We start from the raw sequence: 24,559 nt of genomic DNA on the forward strand, positions 1-24,559 counted from the left end.
CCAGCCGAAAACTTACTTTTCTGTTACTAATGAAAATAGGAAGAATGGATATCGGAAGGTAGTTTGCAGTTTCTGCCACAGCACTTTATTCAGCTTGATTTGAATAATTTTTTTCCTTAAAGATGGAGAATTTGATTTGTTTTAAATTTGATTGATTTTATTGGGTGTAAGAGGTGTGGTGTGCCTCAGTGCAATGAATACTGGAGTACTAGATTCTAATTCCAGCTTCCTATGATGTTTGGCTTCAGTATCTCACTCAAAATAAGGAATTTGTATTTTAGCTCGTTGAGGAAGTCATTCCATTCTTATTCCCTTATCTGGTCTCCAAGTTTCCAAGGTTTTACAACAAAGGTAGGTAATGTATGTTTATATACACACATACATAATTACATGATACATAAGTTTAAAGTCTTTTTCTAACATATATGACCACATTAGCAGAGAGTGGCTTGATCAGTATTTTTCAATTTTCGTGTTCCTTGCTCTTAATAGAACTAAACCTTGTGTTGGCGTTAAAATGATGACAGAGTGAAGGAAATCATCATTCTTCTCTTTCAAATCCGAAGTCAGCTTTTCATCCCAAAGAACAGGCCCTTCTTTTTGGTGTGTTTTGTTTCCATTGCTGTTGTGTTTTGCCCATCACCTTTTGGAGAAGCCCATGACCTGGTGGAAGTGGAATTTGTGTCCTTAAAGTATATGATGTGACCAAGTCTATGATATGTTGGGATGCTTGGGCACATAAATGCTGGTCTTCCTGGGGAATAATAATGTGGATAATTACGTTCTTTTTTGTCTTCTTCTGTCTCCTACTCAGTTTCAGTTGACTGTGGTTCTTTGTCTAAGGGCAGCTGTCATGCAGCAACAGGTAAAACTCCTCCAGGGGGCATTGCTTTGTGCTGGTTGGTGCCCCACAGGCCGTGCAAGGTGTCTCCCTGAGGACACTGCGCAACTATCCCTTTCTAGCGTCCTAATGTGTTCTGAAGGCTATCGTGATTCTAAAGAGAAATAATATAAAAGCCAACCAAAGCAACAATTGCAAAAGAAGATTACTTGCATTTTCTTCCTAGTTCCTGTATTTTTTTTTTTTTTTTAAGTAGGCTCCACACCCAGCATGGAGCGCAACATGGGGCTTGAGCTCATGACCCTGAGATCAAGACCTGAGCTGAGAATAAGAGTTGACACCTAACCGACTGAGCCACCCAGGTGCCCCTGACTCTTGTAATTCTTCATCCTCAGTGGGGGAACAACATTATATAATGGCCATTACCCCTCTCAAATCCTAAGTGGAATGAAATAAAGGTACAAACAAATAAACAAAATGAATAAAACTACCTTTCTATGTTGTTGAAGCAAAAAAATTATTGACCAGTTAGATGGTTTAGGTTGAACCCATGAAAGTACTGGTTTTGTAGGTCAGAGGGGTTGAATACTGGCAATGCCTAATGATGCAACCTAACAGTAGTTTCTATTCTGGCAACACAGTGGAAATCGTTGACCTTACGACTAACACCATCTTAGCTGCATGTTTCCATTGTAAAAGCATTTGGCTCTTAGGTGATATTTTTAAATTCAAGGAAGTAGATATTTATTATTGGTATGAAAGCAATGTAATTGAAAAAAAAATCCATCCATAATCCCACTGTTCTTACATAATTATTTTATTCTCTATTTTTTCTTTCCCAACTCTTTTCATATATTATAATTGGTATTTTCCAGGATGAAAATCAAAAAGCTTAAATCTTATTTCAAAAAGATTGTGTAGATTAAAAAAAACAACAACAACAAAAAACAGTCCAAAATCAAAGGAAGCTTTTCTGGTCTTTGAATTTCTGAGTCCATAAATGAACATACAATACAATGGAGCAGAAACAAAGCCTTTGCCTAATGAAATTTGTGAGGAACTTTAGTGTGGAAAATGACACCCTCTGATAGCCGCCAGTACTCTCCAAAGGCAAAAATATACTTTTACAAATTATCTTAACGAGCCGAGGGACGTACATTTCCATCAGGGATGTTTTAGCACCCACGCAGTCAAGCCTGAGCGATTTAGGAGGAAACAAGATTCCTTCCCCCCTCTTTGCTTGGAGATGACCCCCTCCAGTGCCCTTGTCCATGGTCTAGAAGTCCCTGAGCAATTCTTCACCCAGACCAACTCCCTCCAGGCTCCAGGAAGATAAGGGATGCAATACAAAAAGTGACAGTCAGGCCAGGATAGAGTAATTGTGGGGCTCATTGTGGCTTGTTATTTTTTGACACTCCAGGGAACATGGCTGTGTCTGCTTTGGAGGGTCCTGATTTCTTTGGCCGTTTAGAAGTACTAAAACCACCGGCTAGCTACTTGCTAGCTATAGAGAGCTGAAACCTGAGAAGGTAAATGCTATGTGCCCTTGGTAGCCAACACCTGACTTGCCTGGTTACTAAGGAACCACTTGCCTACTTGGTTACTAAGACAGGGAGGAGGAAAGAGAGGAAGAAAACCCAGCACATGATGTAGGCCCCTCCCCCTTCCCTCTGGCTTCATTATGTTTTCAAATTTTAGACTCTGACATGAGAAAAAGAATCAATTCCCTAAAATCTAGAAATCCTCCAGATGTAAATAAATGGTCCTGAATGGCATTTTAGTTTTTTTCCTGAATTGATATGCAAATTCCTAATTTACTTAAAACACACTGTTATGCATTATAATAAAGTCTAATACATGCTTCCATGTAATTATGTGTAATAACCAGTGATCAGTGGGAGGAGGGAAGGAGAGAAGGGAATTGTGTTTCCAGCTGGCCCTCCACACCTGCAAATAACAGACAACTCCTTTCAGTGTAGAGGAAACAAGATAATGACAGTATGATATTAAATACAAACATTAATTCTTGGGAACAAAACATAAGGAAGAGGTCTGTCAATTAAGATGTGTGAAAGTGAGCAACTTAAATTACATTTCTCACCATCTTAAAGAAAAATAAGGACCAAGCAGAATGAAAACCTTAATTTGCTATTTACTGTAATACTCCTGATGCCATTAGTTTTATTTTCTTTTTTAAAGAAAGATTTATCTGGGCCACTAGAATCATGCTCATTTGGTTTATGAATCAAATTGTAATAGGGGCGCCTGGGTGGCTGAGTCGGTTAGGTGATCCAGTCTTGATTTTGTCTTAGGTTGTGATCTCAGGGTCGTGAGATCGAGTCCTGTGTTGGGGCTCCGTGCTCAGCAGGGGAGTCTGCTGGAGATTCTCTCCCCCACTTCCCCCACCTCTCAATTAAATAAATCTTAAAAAAAATAAGTTGTAATATACTCTCTTATCTTTATCTCTCTCTGAAAGGACAAGTCAGATCTGAGAAAATTTCAGGAGCCTACTGGGGCCTCAAGTTGTGAGGAAACAAAACACTATTAGAAAATGCTTTGTGAACAGGAAAGTGTAATCCTAATGTAGGGGATCATTACTGTCCTGGTTGCTGTCAATGCAAGTTTTGTTATATGAGAGGTGTATTCCTGTAAAGTCATCTGCAGAAAGATTTTCTTGACATTTGAACATACATTTCCATGTGTGAGGCAGTTTAACATAGTGATTAGGATCTTTGCAGTCTTTCTGATCTGTTTTTGCTTCCTAGATCTATTAATTATGAGTTGTGTAATCTTTGGCATGTTACTTAATCTTCTCTAAGCCTCAGTTTCCTCATATGTAAATTGGGAATAAAAACAATTATAACCACTTGATAGCATTTTGATGAGAATCAAGTGAAATACCTATTGTATGCTTAATTCCTGGGGTCTCTAGATGGTGCTTGTATATAAATAATCTATTTGTAAATAAATTATTTTATAACAACAACCATTTATATCAGAATATAAGTCCTCCAAATTGGTTCATATGCATCAAAAGTGATGGATTATAAAACAGAATCTGTGGACTTTAAAAGTTTGTGGTGAATGTTTTTACATGAATTGTGATATAGAGTAGCCAAGAATGGATGCCCACATAGGATAGGAGAGGAGTCAGGTAGTCAAGGGTTCAATTCCAGCTTTTTCACGTACTAATTCTATGATCTAGAGCAAGCTGGTTAACTTCTCTGGGTTATTTAGAGAAGACTGTCCCTTTGGAATATATATCTGATATATTTTAGATGTATCAGATCCATAAACCACCTTTTACTTTTGTTGACTTATGTGGGAATGAAAACACCTCCACCTTCTTCTAGTTCCTGGGACAATAAATGGACATTTTCCCAGGTTCCATCCCTTCTTAGCCCTATATATATAGAGAAACAGGATCTTTTGTGTCTCTTTCTGGAAAGCCATCAAACTACATTTGGGAAGAAATGTGAGCCTTTTAGTATTGCAGAATCTGTAACAGAGAGGAGGTAGAAACATGAAAGGGCAACAGGAAGGTGGAAAGGTAAAGGGAAGAACTGATATTTAGAAACTTGAACTCAGTAGAGCCACGTCTCCCAAAATGCTGAAGCTACTAAACCAGGGATAGGGTTACTAGGGAGTGTGTTGTGAGAAGTTCCAAAAGCAGCTGGATTTTTGAGTGCATTCCAGCATCATAACCTAGGGAACAGGTCTTTGGGTCACCTCAGGAGTAGGATCCTTGCTTTGGTTTAAGGACTTTACTATCAATGCCTTGTCCTCTGTGTAAATTTAATCTGTTCTGTGGTTGTGCTTCCAATTCTATCCCACAAGCCTTTTATGACAGAATGAGGAAACATCTCAGCACCCAGAATACTGGACAGCTCCTGGATATTAATGTACTGAAAGGGACTGGGAAGATTAGCTGTGGCAAAATCAGCCCTATATTAAAGGCTTCTCTAGTATTGCTAAACACAATTTCAAACAAGGCTTGAGAGGATCAAAGAATTTCAGTGTAACCTGACTGTGTCTCAAAAGAACTCTCAAGAATTTAAAAAAATAAAAAAAGGTAATAGCATGGGCATCACCCAACAATGCAAAATTAACAAAGTCTGTCATCCAGTAAAAAATTACATGGCATGTAAAGGAGTAAGAAATACAAACCATAATGAATAAAATAATTAATAAACCAAAGCTGACCCCTTAATTATATGAGTGATGATATTAGTGAATAAGGACATTGAAACAGTTATAACTATGTCCTTATGTTCAAGAAGGTAGAAAAAATCCTGGACATGTTAAGGAGCAACATAGAAGATATTAAAAAGACAAATAAAACTTCTAGACATGACAAGTGATTTCTGAGGTGAGAAAATACACTGGATGGAATTGACAGAAGATTAGAAACTACAGAATAAATGTTTAGTGAGCTTAAAGCCATAGAAACTGTTTACAATGAAACACTGAGAGAAAAAAGACTGAAAAAAATTAACAGAGCATTGGTGAGCTGAGGGAAAATTTCAAGTAGCCTAATATATATAAACTTGAGTCCCCAAAGGAGAGGAAAGAGAAGAAAAGGAGAAACAAAAAGAACATTTTTTAAGGCCTAAAATATTTCTAAATATGATGAAAAATATAAACTCATAGATCTAAGAATCTTAGTGAACATCAGGTGATACCGTACCAGTGCACATTATATAATCAGATTGCTTAAAATCAGTGATAAAGAGAAAATCTTAAAGCATCCATCTGTGAAAAAAAAGACACATTATATGCAGAAGATAGCAGATTTTGCATCAGAAACAATATAGGTATGAAGGCAGTGGAACAAATCTTTAAGTACTGGAAGAAGAAACTGTTAACCTAGAATTCTTACCTACTGAAAGTACCTCTTAAAAAAGAAGGGGACGGGCGCCTGGTTGGCTCAGTCAGTTAAGCACCCCACTCTTGGTTTCAGCTCAGGTGATGATCTCATGGGTCATGGAATAGAGCCCCATGTTAGGCTCCGTGCTCGGGGGAGTCTGCTTGAAGATTCTCTTCCTCTGACCCTCCCCCCATTCTTGTGCATGCGTTCTCTCTCAAATAAATAAATAAATCTTAAAGACTTTTTAAGATATACAAAAAAATAAAAGAATTCATCACTAGCTGTCCTTTATTATAAGAAATAGGGTTTTTTTAAAGATTTTATTTATTAGAGAGAGAGTGTGAGCAAGCACGAGTGGGGGGCAGAGGGAGAGGGAGAGGGAGGAGCAGACTCCCTGCAGGGAGTCTGATATGGGGCTCTATCCCAGGACCTCAAGATCATGACCTGAGCTGAAGCAGATGCTTAACCAACTGAGCCACCGAGGCGCCTCTATTATAAGAAATAGTTAAGAAAATCTTTAAGGCAGAAGGAAAGTAATATCAATGGAAATCTGGACCTATAAAATGTAATGAAGAATAATAGAAATGCTAAATATGTGAACAAATATAAAATATTTTCTGCTTATATTTTAAATTACTCTCAAAGATAATTGACCATTTGAAGGAAAGTCGTTACAATGTGTTGTGGGGTTTATAGCAAATGTAAAGGTAAAAGGTATGATACATTGATAAAATTAGAAAAAATGGAAGGAGAAATGGAAATATAGTAGTGTAGGGTTCTAATACTCTATGTGAAGTACATAATATTATTTGAAGGCCTATTTTGGTAAGTTAAATTTGTATAATAAAAATACCGAAGTACTACTAAAAAAACTGTACTCATATGCCAACAAGAAGAAAAATGGAATCATAAAAAGTATGCAATCAGTAGGATGCAGAAAAAGAGGAAAGAACAAAGAATAGATGGGACCAATAAAAAACAAATATCAAGATTGTAGATTTAAGTACAATCATATCAATAATCACATTAAATTTAAATGAACTAGACACCCCAAATAAAAGAGAAAGATTTGAGACTGGATAAAATGTGAGAGCCAACTATATACTGCCTACAACATATACACCATAAATGTAGACACAAATAGGTTAAATGAATAAAGATAGAAGCATGTATACCATACTAACCTAATCAAAAGAAAGCTGGAGTACTTATATTAATGTTCAATTAAGTAGATTTCAAAGCAAACAGAATGACCAGAGATAAGAAGTTTAGTTTAATAAACATAAAAATATCAGTTCATCAGGAGGACGTACTATGCTAAACATATTGCACCTGTTGACAGATCTTCAAAATGCATGAAGCAACAACTGATAGAACTACAAGAAGAAATAATCAAATTCACAAATATAGTGAAGATTTCAATACTTCTCTTTCACTAATTGATAGGAAGTATGTAGAAGACTTTATCACCGAGATCAACAACTTGATCACATTGGCATTTTTTTTTAAAGATTTTATTTATTTATTTATTTGTCAGTGAGAGAGAGAGAGAGAGAGAGCACAAGCAGGGGGAGCGGCGGGCAGAAAAGGCAGAGGGAGAAGCAGGCTCCCTGCTGAGCAAGGTACCCGATGATGCCGGACTCAGTCCCAGGACCCTGGGATCATGACCTGAGCTGGAGGCAGTTGCTTAACTGACTGAGCCACCCAGGTGTCCCTACTTAATTATAAAATATTACACCCAACAAAAACAGAATATGCATTCTTTTCACATATACATGGTATATTTACCAAACTTGAATAATATTATGGGTGGTAAACCAAGTCTGAATACATTTTAAAATAAAATCTTAAAAAAAAAAAATGTCCAAAATCATGTAAGGATGTTCTCTGACCACATGGAATTTAGAAATCAGTAACACAAAAAAATCTGGAAAATTCTCAAATATTTTAAAACCAATTAACATACTTTTAAATAACTCATAAGCAGAATTAAAAGTATTTTATACTGAATGGAAATAAGCACCATCATTTCAAAATTTAGATGAAATGCAGATAAAGCAAAGCTTACAGGGTAACTTATATCACCAAACACCTATATGAGAAAAGAAAGTCTCAAATCAGTGACCCATACTTCCACATTATGATGCTACAATATAAAGAGTGAATTAAACCCAAAATAAGTAGAAAGAAAAAAACAAAGGTAAGAACAGAAATAAATTAATTAGAAATGAAAAAAATAGAGAAAAATCAATGAAACTGAAAAGTTATTCTTTGAAATAATCAGTAAAATTAATAGACTGTAGCTAAACTGGTCAAGAAAAAAAGAAGATACAAATCACCAATATCAACAATGAGAGTGGGGACATTACTACAGATACTATGGACATTAAAGGGATAATTAGGGATTATTATTAACTTTACCTCAGTAAATCTGATAAATGAATGATCAAATTCCTTGAAAGATACAAACTGTTAAAGCTCACTCAAGAAGAATTTGATAATCCAATATCTCTATATCTAGTAAACAGTTTGTATTTGTTGTTAAACCTTTCTCAGGAAAAAAACTCAAGCCCAAATAGCTTCATGAGTAAATTTAACTAAACATTTAATTAAGAAATACATAAAGTCTACATAAAGTATTCCAAAAAGAGAAGAATACACTTCCTAATCTATTTTACGAGACCATCATTACCCTGATACCAAAACCTGGCAATCAATATTGCAAGAAAAGAAAACTAATAACTCTCATGAACAGAGACACATGCAAAAATTATTAACAAAACTTCAGTGAAATGTATCCTTCAATAAATAGAAAGGATAGCAAATAATGACCAAGTTTGATTTATCCTAGGAATATAGTACTAGTTCAGTATTCAAAAATCAATAGTGTAATTTACACCAATAGATGAAGAACAACAACCACCAAAAAATCCCATAGAATCATTAAAGAAATGCAAAAAAAGTCATTTAACACATTCTTCAACATCCATTTATGAATGATGCTTTCAGCAAACTAGGAATAGAAGGGAATTTCCTTAACCTGACTTAGGACATCTGCAAAAAGCCTGTAGATAATAATGTTGAAAGACTGAATGCTTTTCCTCTATGATCAAGAACAAATAAGGATACACACTGTCACTGCTCCTATTCCACGTGGTACTGGAAGTTTTAGTATAAAAAGACAAGAGCAAGAAACATAATGCCTAGAGATTGGATAGTAAGATTGAAACAGTCTCTTTTTGCAGATGACATGATCATCTACATAGAAAACCCCAAAGAATCTATATAAAAGCTTTCTGAGATCTAATAAATGAGTTTAGCAAGGTCACAAGTTAGAAGGTCAGTATACAAAGTCAGTTTTATTTCTGTATACCAGTGATGGGCAATTGGAAAAAGAAATTTACAATTCGGTTTCATTTAACAATAGTACCCCAAACCATTATATACTTAGGTACACATCTAACAAATTATATGCAACATTTGGTGTTTAAAACCAGAACACTCGGGGCGCCTGGGTGACTCAGTTGTTAAGCGTCTGCCTTCGGCTCAGGTCATGATGCCAGGGTCCTGGGATGGAGCCCCGCACCAGGCTCCCTGCTCAGCGGGAAGCCTGCTTCTCCCTCTCCCACTCTCCCTGCTTGTGTTCCCTCTCTCGCTGTGTCTCTCTCTGTCAAATAAATAAAATCTTTAAAAAAAATAAAACCAGAACACTGTAGAAATTGATAAGCTGATTCTAAAATTTACATGGAAATCCAAAGAAACTAGAATAGCCACACTAATACTGAAAATGAACGAAGTTGGAAGACTGACACTATCTGATTTAATGACAGTATAAAGCTATAATAGTCCAGAAGAAATGGATTTTGGTAAAAGGATAGAGATATTGATTAGTGGAACAGAATAGAGACTACCGAAATACAACAATGCATATATGGTCAGTTGATTTTCATCACAGGTGAAAAGACAATTCAATAATAAAGAATAATCTTTTGAATGAATGATTTGGATCCTCTGAATATACATACGTAAAAACAATGAACTTGCTTTCTACTTCTCACCACATACAAAATTTAACTCAAAATGGATCTCAGACTAAAATGTAAAAAATATAAAATGTAAATTATTTAACTTATAGAAGAAAATAAAAGAGAAAATTTTTGAGCCTTGGGTTGAGCAAAAATTGCTTAGGTAAGACACCAAAAGTATGACCAAATAAGAAAATATTTATATATCAGCTTTTATAAAAATTAAGAACTTTTGCTTTCATTAAAACAGTTTTAAGATAGGGGCGCCTGGGTGGCTCAGTCGTTAAGCGTCTGCCTTCGGCTCAGGTCATGGTCCCAGGGTCCTGGGATCGAGCCCCGCATTGGGCTCCCCGCTCAGCGGGAAGCCCCCCTCCACTCCCCCTGCCTGTGCTCCTCTCTCAATGTGTCTCTCTCTGTCAAATAAATAAATAAAATCTTTAAAAAAAAACAAAACAGTTTTAAGATAATGACTTAAACTACAGACTGGGGTAAATATTTGCAAATATCATATTTGATAAGGGGACTTCTTTTCAGAATTTTTTTATACAACACTAAAACAATAATATATTTAATAAAAATATGTCAGTAGTAAGAAAACAAACCAGTAAAGAAATGATAAAAGATTTGAACAGATACTTCACCACGAAAGAGAAAATAACCATGTGAAAAGCTTCTCAACACCATCAGTCATTAGGGAAATGCAAATTAAAACTACGATAAGATACCACTATACACCTATTTGAATGGATAAGATTTTAAAAAAGAAAACTGAAAATGCCAAGTCTGATGAGGATTCATTGATGGTGGGATTGCAAAATAATACAGTCACTGTGTAAAATAGCTCAGCAGTTTCTTACAAAGTTAAACTTACCTGTATCATACAGTTCAGAGATCCCATTCTTAGGGGTTTCCCAAGTGATATGAAAAACTATGTTCACACAAAAACCTGTACACAAAAGTTTCTAGCCTCTGTATTTGTAATTGTCTCAAACTAGAAATAACCCAAATATCTCTCAGCTGGAGAATGGATAAACAAATTGTGGTACATCCATCAAATGAAACTCTACCGAGCAATAAATAGGAATGCATTAGTGACATACGCAACATGAATGTATCCTAAATGTGTTAAGCTCAGTGACAGAATTCAAAAGGCTATATAATGCATGATTCCTGTTATATGACGTCTTTTAAGAAAGCAAAACCATAGACAAAACAGATCTATGATTACTGAAGGTGATGTGTGGGTGCAGAGTTTGACAGCACAAGGTCATGGGGAAATATTTGGCAGGACAAAGATGTTTTATATCTTGCTTGTGGTGGTGGTTACATGACTATATGTTCATCAAATGTACAGGACTATACTATAAAAAGGTAAATTTTACTGTATATAAATTGCACCTTAATTTTTAAAATATTTTCAAAAAAATTTGAAATGGGGGTTGTATAAATGATGAAACAATTCCCTCTTTATCAAAAGGGGCAAACAAATACCGCAATTGAAATAGTTGTATTTGACAAATAGGAGCAGGATGGGGCACAGAAAATGGGTCCTACCCCTCCAGAGAAAAGTATGAATGGGTGTCCTGAAAGGCTCTCTGGAGCAAAAGACTGTAACAACTTAAGATTTGTTAGAAATCCTTCAGTTCTTTAAAATGCCCTGGCTTACTCTTCACTATCAGCCTGAAGGGAAACAGACCTTACACTGTCATTTTCATGAACAAAGAAAATGGGCTTCCTTTATGGCTTCTCATGATGGTTTCTGTTTCTGTTCCACTCAGTCTGTTTTAGTATTTTCATAAGGGAAGCTGCCAGATACAGCGGAAGGTTCCTGAAGCAGTGTGTTGACATTGGTAAAGACTGATTTTGACATATTCTTCTGACAACTTTTGATTAATTTTCTGCTTCATTAAAAACCCTTAATTAAATTAACATGGTGTGTAGCAATATCCTTGACAGATTTTGTGTATTATCAAACAAGTCCTCTGATTTCAAAGACAGTGGCAGTGGGGCTCCTGAAGTGAGGTCAGTAGTTTCTGGGAGGATGTGGTCATGAAGGGGACTGAACTTGGAGCTCGTCCAAAAGCCCAGTTGAATTTGGGCAGTGAAGCTGGTGAGAGCATGGAGGAGGTCTTGTGTGGACTGGCTTTGTGATGCTCAGACCCAGCTGTCCCCTGGTGCCTGTCCTCCATCTACCCCTCCCTTGCTTTAATGTGTTCTCCTTCAGACCAAGACATTACAATTAAAAATAGTTAAACTCCTGAGCAGATAATTCACCCCACCATGTTTAATCCTTCACGTATCCCCTTAGCACGTACAGATATAGCTTTGTAGGCATGGTTTTTATGCAAGGGTTGAAAAATGAGGTGCCAGGACTCATATCTTCAAAAATTCTAAAAATGATAAATTGATCATTTTTAAAGTTCCTCTTTCACCTCTCCCCATATGTTAGATTTAGCAGCACATATGCTACTGTTGGCATGATATCTGTCCCTGCATTGTGTAGAACTTCAAACATGAAGTGAGGGTGGGGGGGAAGGTAATAAAAATCAAAGGTCCATAAGAGGATAAAAATTATTAACACTTATAAATCCACAAATTTATTGCTTCAAATCTAATTATTTTTAATGAAATATATTGACATTTAAATTTCATAGGAAAAAATTTAATTTTCCACCTGGTTCTTCCCTGCTATAATGGTCTGACAGAGACGGGGTTGCTTGTAGTCTCCTATATTGGTTGTGTGAATGAGACTAGCATCCTTTCTACCACTGCAGTCATTGACATGTGCCAGAGGCAAGCTTACAGATGTTTTGATAAACAAGAAAAATTTACCATTTTGCTTGGTAGCATAAAAATACAATGCTATGCTTCCTACCTTTTGGAGGTGTGTGATGTGGCTTTCTTTATGAATTTCCATGTGAACTTACCTGTTTCAAATGAGATTCGTTCATTTGTGCATTATTCAGCACAGGAGAATTTAGTGCCTTCTTTGTGCCAAGCATGACCTGGAAACACAGAGGTGAAAAACACAGCTTCTGTCCTCAAAGATGTCACAGGTTAAAAGCGCCAGGCATAGTAATTGAGGTTAGCACATAGGGATATGAGCATGTTTAGGAAACCAAATTCAACAGGTTGGGGAGGTGGTTAACAAAGTCATCCTAGGGTCCCCAGTGCTGATGCTGAGTTTTGATGGATAAGAAGATATCTGAGTTTAAGGGTTATGGTGAAGTGTTGGGGGAATGTCAGGGAAGAGCATCATGCGAAGATGGAGCTCTATGTGCAAAGCACAGAGATGGGAAGCAGCAAGTAAGGGCAGGGGGTGAGGGATACATAATGTAGTATGGTCAAAGCCTTGGAGATAAGGAGAGCAGCACAAAATGAGGCTAGGGTGGAAAGCAAAACGTAGTTCATAAAGGATTTTATGTGGCAGAGTCAGAAATGTGAACTTACTCTGGGAACTGTGAGGAGTTACTGGAATACTTTAAGGAAGGATCTGATCTGGTTGGATTTTGCCTATCATAAATATATCCCTGGTAGTAGTGTGGAAGGCTGAGGTGGATTCTGCAATGGTGGCTAGTGATCGGAGGCCAGGGAACGAGGGAGGAAGAGGCTAAAAAAATCCAAGTTAGAAACAGTGAGAGCTTGAGCTGGGAGGAAAGGGAGGAGGGCGATACTCAATAAAAGTGTTGAATTTAATTGAGTGAACAAAGGGAGAGCTGCTGTCAGCACTAGTCAAGGATATAGACCTCATGGAAAGGCTTCTAGACAACTATATCTCCTAAAGATAAAATGCAAAACCATCTCCATGGTTACGGCACATAGCCTTGTATTGGGTGATCCACGTCGCTGAACATATTGTTTTACCTTGAACACTTTATTTTTACACTCACTAGAGTTGTGTGGTCAGAAACAGCAGCATCTACAGAAGGGAGCTAAAGAATGTCTGGTTTCTGTGTGGGCGATGTCAGGTGCCATGCTCAGTGTGGGGCACTGGACATTAACTCTTTCAATTCTGACAACTACAGAAATCCTTTGAAATAGTACCCCTCTCAATGCTATGTCATATTTAAGGAGACTCAGGCACAGAGATATCAAGTAACCTGATTGAGATCACACACAGCTAGTGAGGAGAAGAACCAGAATTCCATCTCAAATGCTTCTCTTATCACCCTCTCTCATGATGCTTTGCAGTATTTCTCTTCCATTCTTCCACTGGCCTCCTGATTTCATGGTTCTATATTTACAATCTGAATGATAAAAGAAATATAAAATCATCAAGATCTTTTAAGAATCACGTCATAGCATGGTGGTAAGGAACAAGGGCCCGGGAACCTGAATGCCTGAGTTCATATTCTGCCTCCAGCATTTCCTAGCTGCGTAATTTTGGGCTCTATGTCTCAGGTAACTCGTCTGTAGAATGGAAGTAACAATATCTTCATTTTAGGGTTTGGGGGAGGATTAAATGGGTTTATAGATGTAAAGCATGTGCAGCAGTGCCTGATGCATTGAATGGCATTCATTCATCCATTGTTTATTGAATCTGATTAAATAAAGGGTCTCTGGGTTGATACCAAAGAAGACAACTATTTCTTTCTTTTTTTTTTTAAAGATTTTATTTATTTATTTGACAGAGAGAGAGAGACAGCGAGAGAGGGAACACAAGCAGGAGGAGTGGTAGAGGGAGAAGCAGGCTTCCCACTGAGCAGGGAGCCTGATGCGGGGCTCGATCCCAGGACCCTGGGATCGTGACCTGAGCCGAAGGCAGACGCTTAACGACTGAGCCACCCAGGCGCCCCCAACTATTTCTTTCTAAGAAAGGTGCCTTGAGTGCCAATGGGATAAACTTAGGTGCTGTTACTTGCCATCAGAAGCTTAGCTTCATGCAGTAGAAGATTGGGAACATGGATTCAGCAACCATGGTTCCTCCCTTTATGCTCTGGGCAAGGCCCGAAGACTCTCTAAGCCTAGGTTTCCTTACCCTTCAAATGATGTGTGAATATATCTTCAATAGCAATTATAAGGCTTCAAAGATGGAAAGTAAGCCTTTGTTATAGAAGTTCCAGAGTTTCAATGGATTCCAGATGTCCTCAGGTGCAGTGATTTGTCATTAGGTGTTGTGGGGAGGAAAGGTTAAAATAACTTAGGGAGTATTTGGAAGCTCAGTGATTTTCCCTTCTTCTCTTTGTGTCTCTTTTACCCGCTACCGGGATTGCTCTCCTAATGAGCCATTTTTTTTGGTAAGAGTGTTGTAGGTATCAGGTGTGTAGCATTGGAAAAAAAGATGGAAAAGCACTGTTTTAGCCCAACACCTTCAGCCTGCAGATGAGACAAGAGCCCCCAGAGAACTTCAGGCAACTGTACAAGGTCACAGAGCAAATGAGTAAGTAGGAGAATTGGAGCTGGTAACTAAGTTTTCTTTAAACCTGTTATATGTTCCTTCCACAACATCATGTTGCCTCTCTCCTTGCTCTCAATCTCTCTAAAATTTCTAAATTTGATTGCCTAAGTTTGAAAGTTAAGTTGATGTAGGTAATTCATTTTTTGAGGCATTTAACTGAGAACCAAAGACTAGGACCAAGTTAAAATCATTAGAAGATTCGAGCTTGAAACTGATTATGCTGCCACCTTCTCCCTATACAGAATTCAAAAAGAAAGTTGATATCAAACCATAATATAAACATACAAAAGTCCAAAAAATTGCAATTTCCAATGATAAATGATTTTCATGCCTTTTTTCCCAAACATTGATAGAAATTAAAAAAAAACCAAAACAAATCAAGAATCCAAGGATATGCTGTTGCTCTAAGTATGTTCATACCTGCAGACCAGATCTACTGTCTGTGTCAGTAGAAGGAGACACAGTGCCACTTGAGCCCAGAACATAGCCTGGATGTAGTGTATGTATTCCTCCTGCCTATATTAACTTGTTTTGGGAACTTGTCTTTCCCTAAAAATACAGCACACCGAAAAGGTTTAGTCACAGAGATGCTGACCAATAAATTACACTGCATATTACCTTAAAAGACTTCATTAGCCAGTTTTCTGGGTAACTCATCAAGGGCCACATTCACATCATTCATTCTCAGAATGGGGGTGGGATCCAAGAAGCATGATTCAGCACCTAAGGAAGATAGTTCAAAGAAACTCTGACTCCTAATTGCATTTTTCAGTCTCCATAAAGAGACTAGGTGGTATTCTCAAAATCATTTCATCTTTCTTTTATCTATTTCTCCTTACACATACCTAGCTGTCCCTGCCCCTCTTTTCCCCCTAAGCTTCTCTGAGGAATTCCTATCCAGCTTTAGCTTACATACTCATACCACTGCCCTACACACCCCCGTTCCTGCATGATCATTGCAACACAAAATCCAAGAGAAGCCTCCTGGCAAAAACGATTATCCTCAGAAGGTGAAGAGGGTAAGAACCTTAGTGGAGAAGGAGATGCCCATTTAGTTAAGTTGGAAATGAACTGGGAATACTCAAGCATTCATGATCTTTGCTCTATCCCACAGTTGCCTTCTTTCTCTTTAGATTCACAGTGAGATGTTCGATGATTGGGGTTGCTTTTAATGTTAATTTTATTTGTGTTCCCCCTTCAGTGCCTAACACCACATTCAGTCTCTAGGTAGCTCTCAGTAATTGTTCTTAACCACTTAAGGAGAAGAGGATCTTGAAGAAATCATAAATTTTACACACATTCGTCCCTGATTTTGACATTGTGTTTTATTGTCAAACTGCATTTTCTAATTTGGCAAACTTGTTCCCCATATCCTGAGAGGAAAGTCAGCAGGAACAAAGCATAGACCATGGTAAACTACATCCTTGACTCTGCAAAGGGTGTGAATGCAAGCTTTCTTAAGATGTATGTTCTGCCACTGTGGACGAGATTTTGGCTCCAGTCTTTGGTAAAGCTTTTAATACTAAGAAACTCCTTATAATTGGCAATCAGTTTCCCGGACTAAAAATAACTTGGTAGAAATTATTCTCATTGACAGGTTGTATTGCTTAGGGTCAGGAATACAAATAGCTGAACAGAGAAGTAGGTTCAGGGAGACTTCAACTTCTGCATTTGGGAAATTTATTTATTATTGGAAGAAAGAGCTATACTCTCATGTTTTCAACTTTGGGAAACATGTAAAAAATCGTTTTGTCCTGAATTTATGGCCTAATCTCTCTATAAATTGACCTGTCTTTGTAAAATAGATTTGTTTCTGCAAGTTTGCATATAATTAATTTTATTATTATCATTATTTATTACAATCATTATTAAGTGATTGTTATTGTGTTCTTTAAAATGGGAACATGAAGATTGTTATAAAATAGATCAGGTGTGTGGGTTGAAAGAATTTACCACTTTTAAAGCAATATTTGGTCAAGTCATTCATTGATAATGTGAAAAAACTTCACTATTAAAAATATTTACTCTCTATGTAAGCAGAGAGAACTGAATGCTGAATCAGAAGACTCCAGATCCCAAGTAGCCAGATCATCATGGGCAAATTATTACCATTCAGTCTGATAAAATTTGCAGGGCTATAATCTATGACAAACTATCCCTAGCATCCTTCTAAAACTCTGATCAGAATACAGTATAAGGAATATTGTCCAATAAAATCATTGAAAGAAGTGTCAGTGAGGGGTGGGGGATGATAGAAAAATGAAAAGAATCAGGCAGATATGCTGTCAGAATCTATGCTGCGTAGTAGCTCTATGGAATCAGACTTCATTAATTTATTTAATCTCCAAACCTCAGTGCAGGGTTTTCTCCCTTAAAACAAAAACAAATGAGCAAATCCAGTAGCCATTCTTTGAGCATCTACTATTCAGATATACCCCACATATATTATTTCAGAAAAATTCTGTCAAATTTGTATTATTTATATACATATTTTATTTTAAAGGTTTTATTTATTTGAGAGAGAATGAGCAGGGCGGGGGAAGGGCAAAAGCAGAGGGAGAGGGAGAAGCAGACTCCTCGCTGACCAGGGAGCCCCCTGCAGGGCTCGATCCCAGGACCCTGAGATCATGACCTGAGCCAAACGCAGACCCTTAACTGACTGAGCCACCCAGGTGCCCCTATATACATATTTTAAAGCTTGAATCGCAGGTTAAATAATTTGCCCCAGGTGAAATAGTAAGCAACAGGTTGGGGGTTCATAATTCAGGTCTGCTTGATTCTCCCTCTTGAACATCCCATTTCCCCTTTTTGTAAGGAATGAAAGCAACTCACATTTGGAAACATTTTCAGAATGGAAGAGAAGGCCAAACCCATAAATAAGATCATCTCACAAAGGACACAAAAGTGGTCACATAGGCCGCTGAATCACCTCGTTGGAGCTCAGGGACATCATGAACTGCCCAGAACACTTAAGTGACCTCACACCTGTGTGAACCACCTAGGACTGTAAATGCAGAGAGTCTGTCCTGGTAAAGGTGTTGTGTTTGTTGTTTTGAAGGAGTTGCTGACCTTTTAAGAATAGGTCAGATATGAGCAACCAAACATCTCTGTCAAACAGACTCCAATATCTTTAATAGAAATTCTTCTCATTTGTTCCAGGAACCAGCTCTTTTGGGCCTGCTGTGCCTAAACAGGATTCTGAAACTCATAGTCACATTTTTATCAATCACAGAGCATGGTATCCTAGAGCCTTGGACTGAGAAGGGCATTTAGAAATCATCTGATTCAGTGTTCTCATTTTGTTGATTAGGACATTGAGTTCAAAAAGATTAAGGGATTCACCTTGACTTATACACACAGGTAATTATACGTATTTTGGCTCAGGTGGCCTAGTTAGTGATATCACCCAATACCTCCTCTCCCTGATGAGCTGACAACATACTTGAGGACAGAGACTACACATAGACTTTGTTTCAATTTCATACTCTTGGGTGCAGAACTGGACTCATGGTCACTAGACAAGTAATATGGAGTAATGGACTCAAATAGAAGATACCTAGCAGTGAATGCTTCAGGTCCTCTTTTTTTTTATGACAAGTCAGGCTAGAAAAATATACTGCTAAACAAGAAAGGTTTCTGGTTTTTTCAAGGCATGTCAGATATGTTACATTTTGGTTTAGAGATTAAATGGGGCATACCAGGGTGCCACCCTAAGAAATCAACAACCATGACCAAGGTAAACTATTTTGACCACATTACGTTCTCATCCTGATAAATGTCCTGTACCTTTCCTTTCATTGCTTTCTTCTTTTGACATCAGAACGATTCCATAGGGTGCATCACTTCTGTTTATCCAATCACAATGTTGTTGTCTATCATCTGATATCCAAAAATACTTCACTCTTTGTTCCTAGCCCACATTCACATAAACTGCTGAAGCTTCATTCTGCCCTATGGCATCTGACTCTTGCTTTGTTTGTGACTTAGCTTTGTAACTTACTTCAGCCTTGCTTCAAAGACTAGCCAAGGGGGAGGGGGCAGCCATTGTCCCAGGCTGAGCAGTTAAGAAAGCTGTAACTAGAAGGGAGTTATCTCTTCTATTAAAGAAGTTCTCCAAGATTTTGGTAAAGAACAGCCCAAAAGGTAAACTCACCAGAAAGGCAGGAATATGGATAGGGTTTTTTTTTTTTTATTAATTTATTGAACTAATATTTATTGGCACTCACAATAATTATTGATGATATGTTGGTGGGATTGATAAGAAACTTCTGTCCAGATTGTTCAGAGTAAAGTGAGCAAAACATCCACTGTGGCAGAGACTGGCTGGATGTTCAGCAATTCCATTTCTGTTTCCTGGGAGCTCAGGAAAACTACGCATCTCAGCTTCTTTTCTACTATTGAGTTGGCATCATATGACTAGTTCTTGCCAATGGAATATTGACAGAAGTGATTCTAGGCCTGGTCTTAAAACATCACTCTCTACAGTTCATATGTCTGATGTGATGATGAACTCACAGGACAGGAGATACCTGGGTCTCTGAGTCCCTGCCTGGAAATGAGCTTCTCAAGAGATTCATCCAACTTTTATTGGATTGTGACTTGAGTGAGAACAGAGCCTTTTTTGTATTAAACCACTGGAATTAGGATTTATTTTATTACTGCAGCATAGTCTATATTACACATGTTTATACAACAATGGAATTGCTTACCATTGACATTTTTCCCAAATATTATGCTGTCACCAAATAGAGTACCTCTTTTATCCTGGGGAATTACGGGGTATTTCCTATAAGAAGAGATGTGTAAGCTGCGTCTTAAAAGACTCCATTCCCTTCCATTTTCACCGTTCTCTTTTGGATTTTTCTTTTGCATATCCAAGTTTCTCTAATTGAAATAGAAAGAGGAATCTAGGAAAATATTGGATGTGAATTAACATCTTTGGCCTTGTTTCAGGAATGAGTTCAGGAAGTCTGAAAGTCTGCTTTCATGTGGGAGGAAATTAGGTGATAATTATTACATGGAGACAAGGAGCTGAGAAGGAAGGGCATTATAGATAGAGCATCTCTGAAATTATGTCTAGTCTTTGGAACTGGAGTAATGTTAGTGTGGGGTCAGAAACCTGTGTTTTGGAAACAAATTTGCTCTAGGTCTTATGTGTTTTCCTTAAGAATGTTTACACACAAGGGGCAGTCTTAAATGCACTGGCAACTGGAGCCATTTGGTCAGAGCAGACCTCCTGTTACAGCAGTTGGAGGAGTCTAGTTTGGATTACTCATTTATTTTTTAAATATAATAAGCCCTAATATTCCAGGCACTGTTCTAAGTACTTTATAAATATTAACTTATATGAGGTACTTGCTAGTATTATTATAATTTTCAAGATGAGTAACTGAGGCATGGAGAGTTCAAGATTACATTATTTCCCACTAACAAGTGGTGGAACTAGGATTTGAACCCAGGTTGTATGGTTCTACATCCCAAATACGTCACTGCTTTGCTATGCTGTGTTGCTTTTGCTAATCAGTAATAGCTCAAGCAACAATTACCGTTTATTGAACTTACTATATGCCAGGCGCTGTTCTAAATCCACTTCACGCATTGTCTCTTCAGTGCTCAAAGCCATGCTATGAGTAGGTACGACTATTACTCCCATTGTATAGATGAGGAAAGAGGAAACAAGAGAGAAAGAACCAGAAGATGTTTAGTAACAGGAGAGGCAGAAGCTATGCTGGAATTCAGGCAGGCTTGGTCCATAGTCTGAGTACTTTGCCACTACAACACATATCATCTCAGTAGTTGGGGTGCAGGATTTTCTGGCCATGGATGTGAGAAAACGTCCTTGAAACCAAGAACCAGGGGTCTTTTGCCTTTGCTTCTTCCTTCTTCTAGGTGAGTTTGGAAAAGTGTTGGCTACTTTCTTGGTCTAGATTACTCTTCTCTCCTTTACTCACTGGATATTTGACAATTACTGGACTAGAAATCGAAGTCCCAACTGAAAAGCCAGCTTTTTCAGTGAAAACATCTTCCTTCCCCTAAGTTACAACATAATGAATTTCCTTTTACTCTGATATTTCATTAGAGATACAACATTGAAAAAATATCAACAGTCAATTCTTACTGAAGCTTTACTGGAACAGACTTTTAATGGCAACATGATATCTTCTTTGGTTTTTGCTTTGTTGTCTTGTTTCCTGGGTTTTAGCTTTAGCCACAGGAGACAACTTTAAACAGCTTGCATTTTGTAGTAAACATCTGATAATATGTGCAAAACAGAAGAGTCTGGTACTCTGGTAATGACTTTTAACCTAGAGATAGGAATAAAATGTTAGAAATATTATGCATTTAAAATTGGTTAATATTAGGTTATCGCATATAGCACATTCATTATGTTGCACTGCAGTAAATACTTTTATTCTCAGAAATTAGCTAATTGTGTGTATCAATTTTTATAATTTTAACACATTTTCTTTCTTGGAATTTAATAAGGATTTTTGAAACATGCATAACCTCATCATATATGATAATTGCCTAAAATAAACTATAGCCAACAACAGAAAAACACACACAGTGAGAACAGTTCAAAACACAGCTTACTTTTGAAGAAAACTTGTGGAAACATCTATGGAACTACTAATTTCACTATAACTCTGGATAATTCGTTCAACTTCTCCTAGCCTCTCCACCTAATCTTTCAGAGATTAGATGGAATTACTTATGTAAAATTTTAAGCACAGTGGATGAAAAAGTAGCTTTATTCAACTTGCCTCCCTCCCTCCTTCCTTTCCTTCCATGGTCCCTCTTTCCCCCTTTTCTTTTATTCCTCTCTGTGCCTCCAAGACGTCTTCAGGGCACATTTAGAGAAAGGAGAAGAAAAACAGAGGAGGAGAAAGTGAAATGAGGCTCCTTTTGATGAGACTGGAATTACATTGGGAAATGGATTTCTTAAATGGTGATGCCCCCTAGCTATTTCAGCACCCCGAGGAAGACTGACAAATCTTACTGAGGAAGCATCATAATGCTCAGGATTCTGTTCACTGGTTTGTTTATTCTCAGTGTTGACTCCCAATAGAAGTAACTCTTCTTGGCAAGGGGGATTAAAGCCTCCTTCCTCTGATCATAGCAGGTATACTGATATTGCTAATGCCAGAAAGAAAAAAAGATCAAAACATTGTAGGTGGCTAAGATTAATGAGGTAGAGTCCTGGTTCCTAAAGCCATTTTTGTTAACAAGTAAAGCAGGTAATCAGCATTAAGTAGTACATACTGGAAGAAGGCAGATCCTTCCACAGAAATAATTTAGTGTAGACTCAGATCCCAAAGACTACTTTGAACAAGTACATTATCAAAATCATGGACTTTATGCAACCAGTAATAACTAAAGGAAAGTGTGGGCATCATAGCAGATGACAGAGTGGACAAGATCAGTCCTGGACTATAATTATTCCCTGAGCCCCCATATTAGTTTACTTTTGCATGTAACAAATTAACACAGATTAATTGCTTAAAACAGCACACATTTATTATCTTGAAGTTTCTGTGGGGTCAGAAGTCTAGGCACAGCCTAGCTGGGTCTTCTGCTCCGTCTCACAAGGCTCTAATCAAGGTATCAGTCAGGCTACATTGTCATGTGGAGGCTTGTTGGGGGAAAGATCTGCTTCTCATGTCGTTTAGGTTGTTGGCAAAATTAACTTCCTTGTGGCTTATAACTGAGGGCTCCATTTTTGCTGTGTATAACCTGGAGGCTGTCCTCAAGTCTTGGAGGATGCTTCCAGGTCCCAGCTGTGTGGAATTCCTCAACATGGCTGCTTACTTCCTCAAGCCAGCCGGAAGAATCTCTCACCTGAGGAAGGACCCAGCGTCTCTTGGAAGGACTCTCACCTGATTAAGTCACACCCATCCAAATGATTTCCCTTTTGATAAACTCAAAATCAGCCTACATGGGATTTTAATTACATCCACAAATCCTTTCATCTTTGCCATATTAGGTAACCTAATCGAAGGAGTGACATCCCATCACCTTTGCCATAGTCCCTCGGTTAGAAGCAAGTCACAGGTCCCATCTACTCTCAAGGAGAAGGGATTATACAAGGCATGAATTCTAGGGGGCAGCAAACATAGAATCTGTCATAGGCTCTGTCCACAACAGTCAAATTGGTTGAGGTTTATTGCTGGTTAGGAGTAATTAAAGATAGGCAAAAGAATTCCTATACACTCTTCACATTTGTATAATTTCATTCAATAGACTATTTAACTTACATCACTTCACAAACTGGTAAACAACATATAGGATAGTCTTGATCATTACCGATTAACCCTTTCTCATCTTTACATAGACTTAAGTTAATGGAGCTCATCTGTAGGCATTTGTTTATTCATTCATTCAACAAGTATTTAATGATCATTTAAGTGCTGGGGGTTTTATAACAGACAAAAAGATTTAAAATAATCCATGTACTTACAAACGTTATATGTTAGAGGAGTAGATAGACAACAAACAAGATTAATTAGTAAAATATACATTATGTTTGGTAGTGGTAAATGCTAAGGAGAGGGGGCGGGTGGGTTGATATTTTATTTTATTTATTTTATTTTAAATTTTTATTTATTTGACAGAGAGACAGAGAGAGAAGGAACACAAGCAGAGGGAGAGGGAGAAGCAGGCTTCCCGCGGAGCAGGGAGCCCCGTGCGGGGCTTGATCCCAGGACGCTGGGATCACGACCTGAGCCAAAGGCAGATGCCTAACGACTGAGCCACCCAGGTGCCCCGGGTGGGTTGATATTTTAGAGACTTTGGGTAGGGAAGGTATCCGTAAGAAGGTAACATGTGAGTAAAGGCCTGAAGAAATAAGGGAATAAATTATGTGGGCATTCGAGAGGTGAGCATTCTAGGCAGGAAAAAAAGCAAGTACAAGGCCGTGATACTGAAAATGTGCCTGGTGCATTTTGGGGCACAATAAAGAGTTTGGAGTGGCTGAATCAGAGTAAGCGAAGGAGACGTGAAGGAGATACAGAGACAGAGGAAATAGGACACTGGGTTAAGCCAGGTTCTCTAGGTTTTTGTAAGGGATTTGTTGTTTTCCCTGAAATGGGAGCCATTGGAACATCGTGAACAGAAGAGTGAAGTGGTCTGATTCACCTTTTACCAGGGTCACTGGCTGCTGTGTTGAGAATAGACTGAGGAAGTCAAGAGTGAAACAGGGAGACCACTAAGTAGACTATAATGATGATTCAGGTGAGTGATGATGGTGCCTTGAACCAACCATGAGGTGGTAAAAATGGAAGGTAAAACTGAAAGAATTTGCTGACACTTTGGGTTGTAAGAGAAAGAGAGAAGTCAAGGATGGCTGTCTATATCCACATCTGTCTGTATATTTGTAGTTTTTCACTTAACCACCTAACTACTATACATTCTATGTGAAAGAATGTATA

The sequence above is a fragment of the Mirounga angustirostris genome, unplaced genomic scaffold (genome assembly GCF_029215605.1).
Source record: "Mirounga angustirostris isolate CCGP_5_RB_7025 unplaced genomic scaffold, mMirAng1.0.hap1 SCAF_2, whole genome shotgun sequence".
Lineage (NCBI taxonomy): Eukaryota > Metazoa > Chordata > Mammalia > Carnivora > Phocidae > Mirounga > Mirounga angustirostris.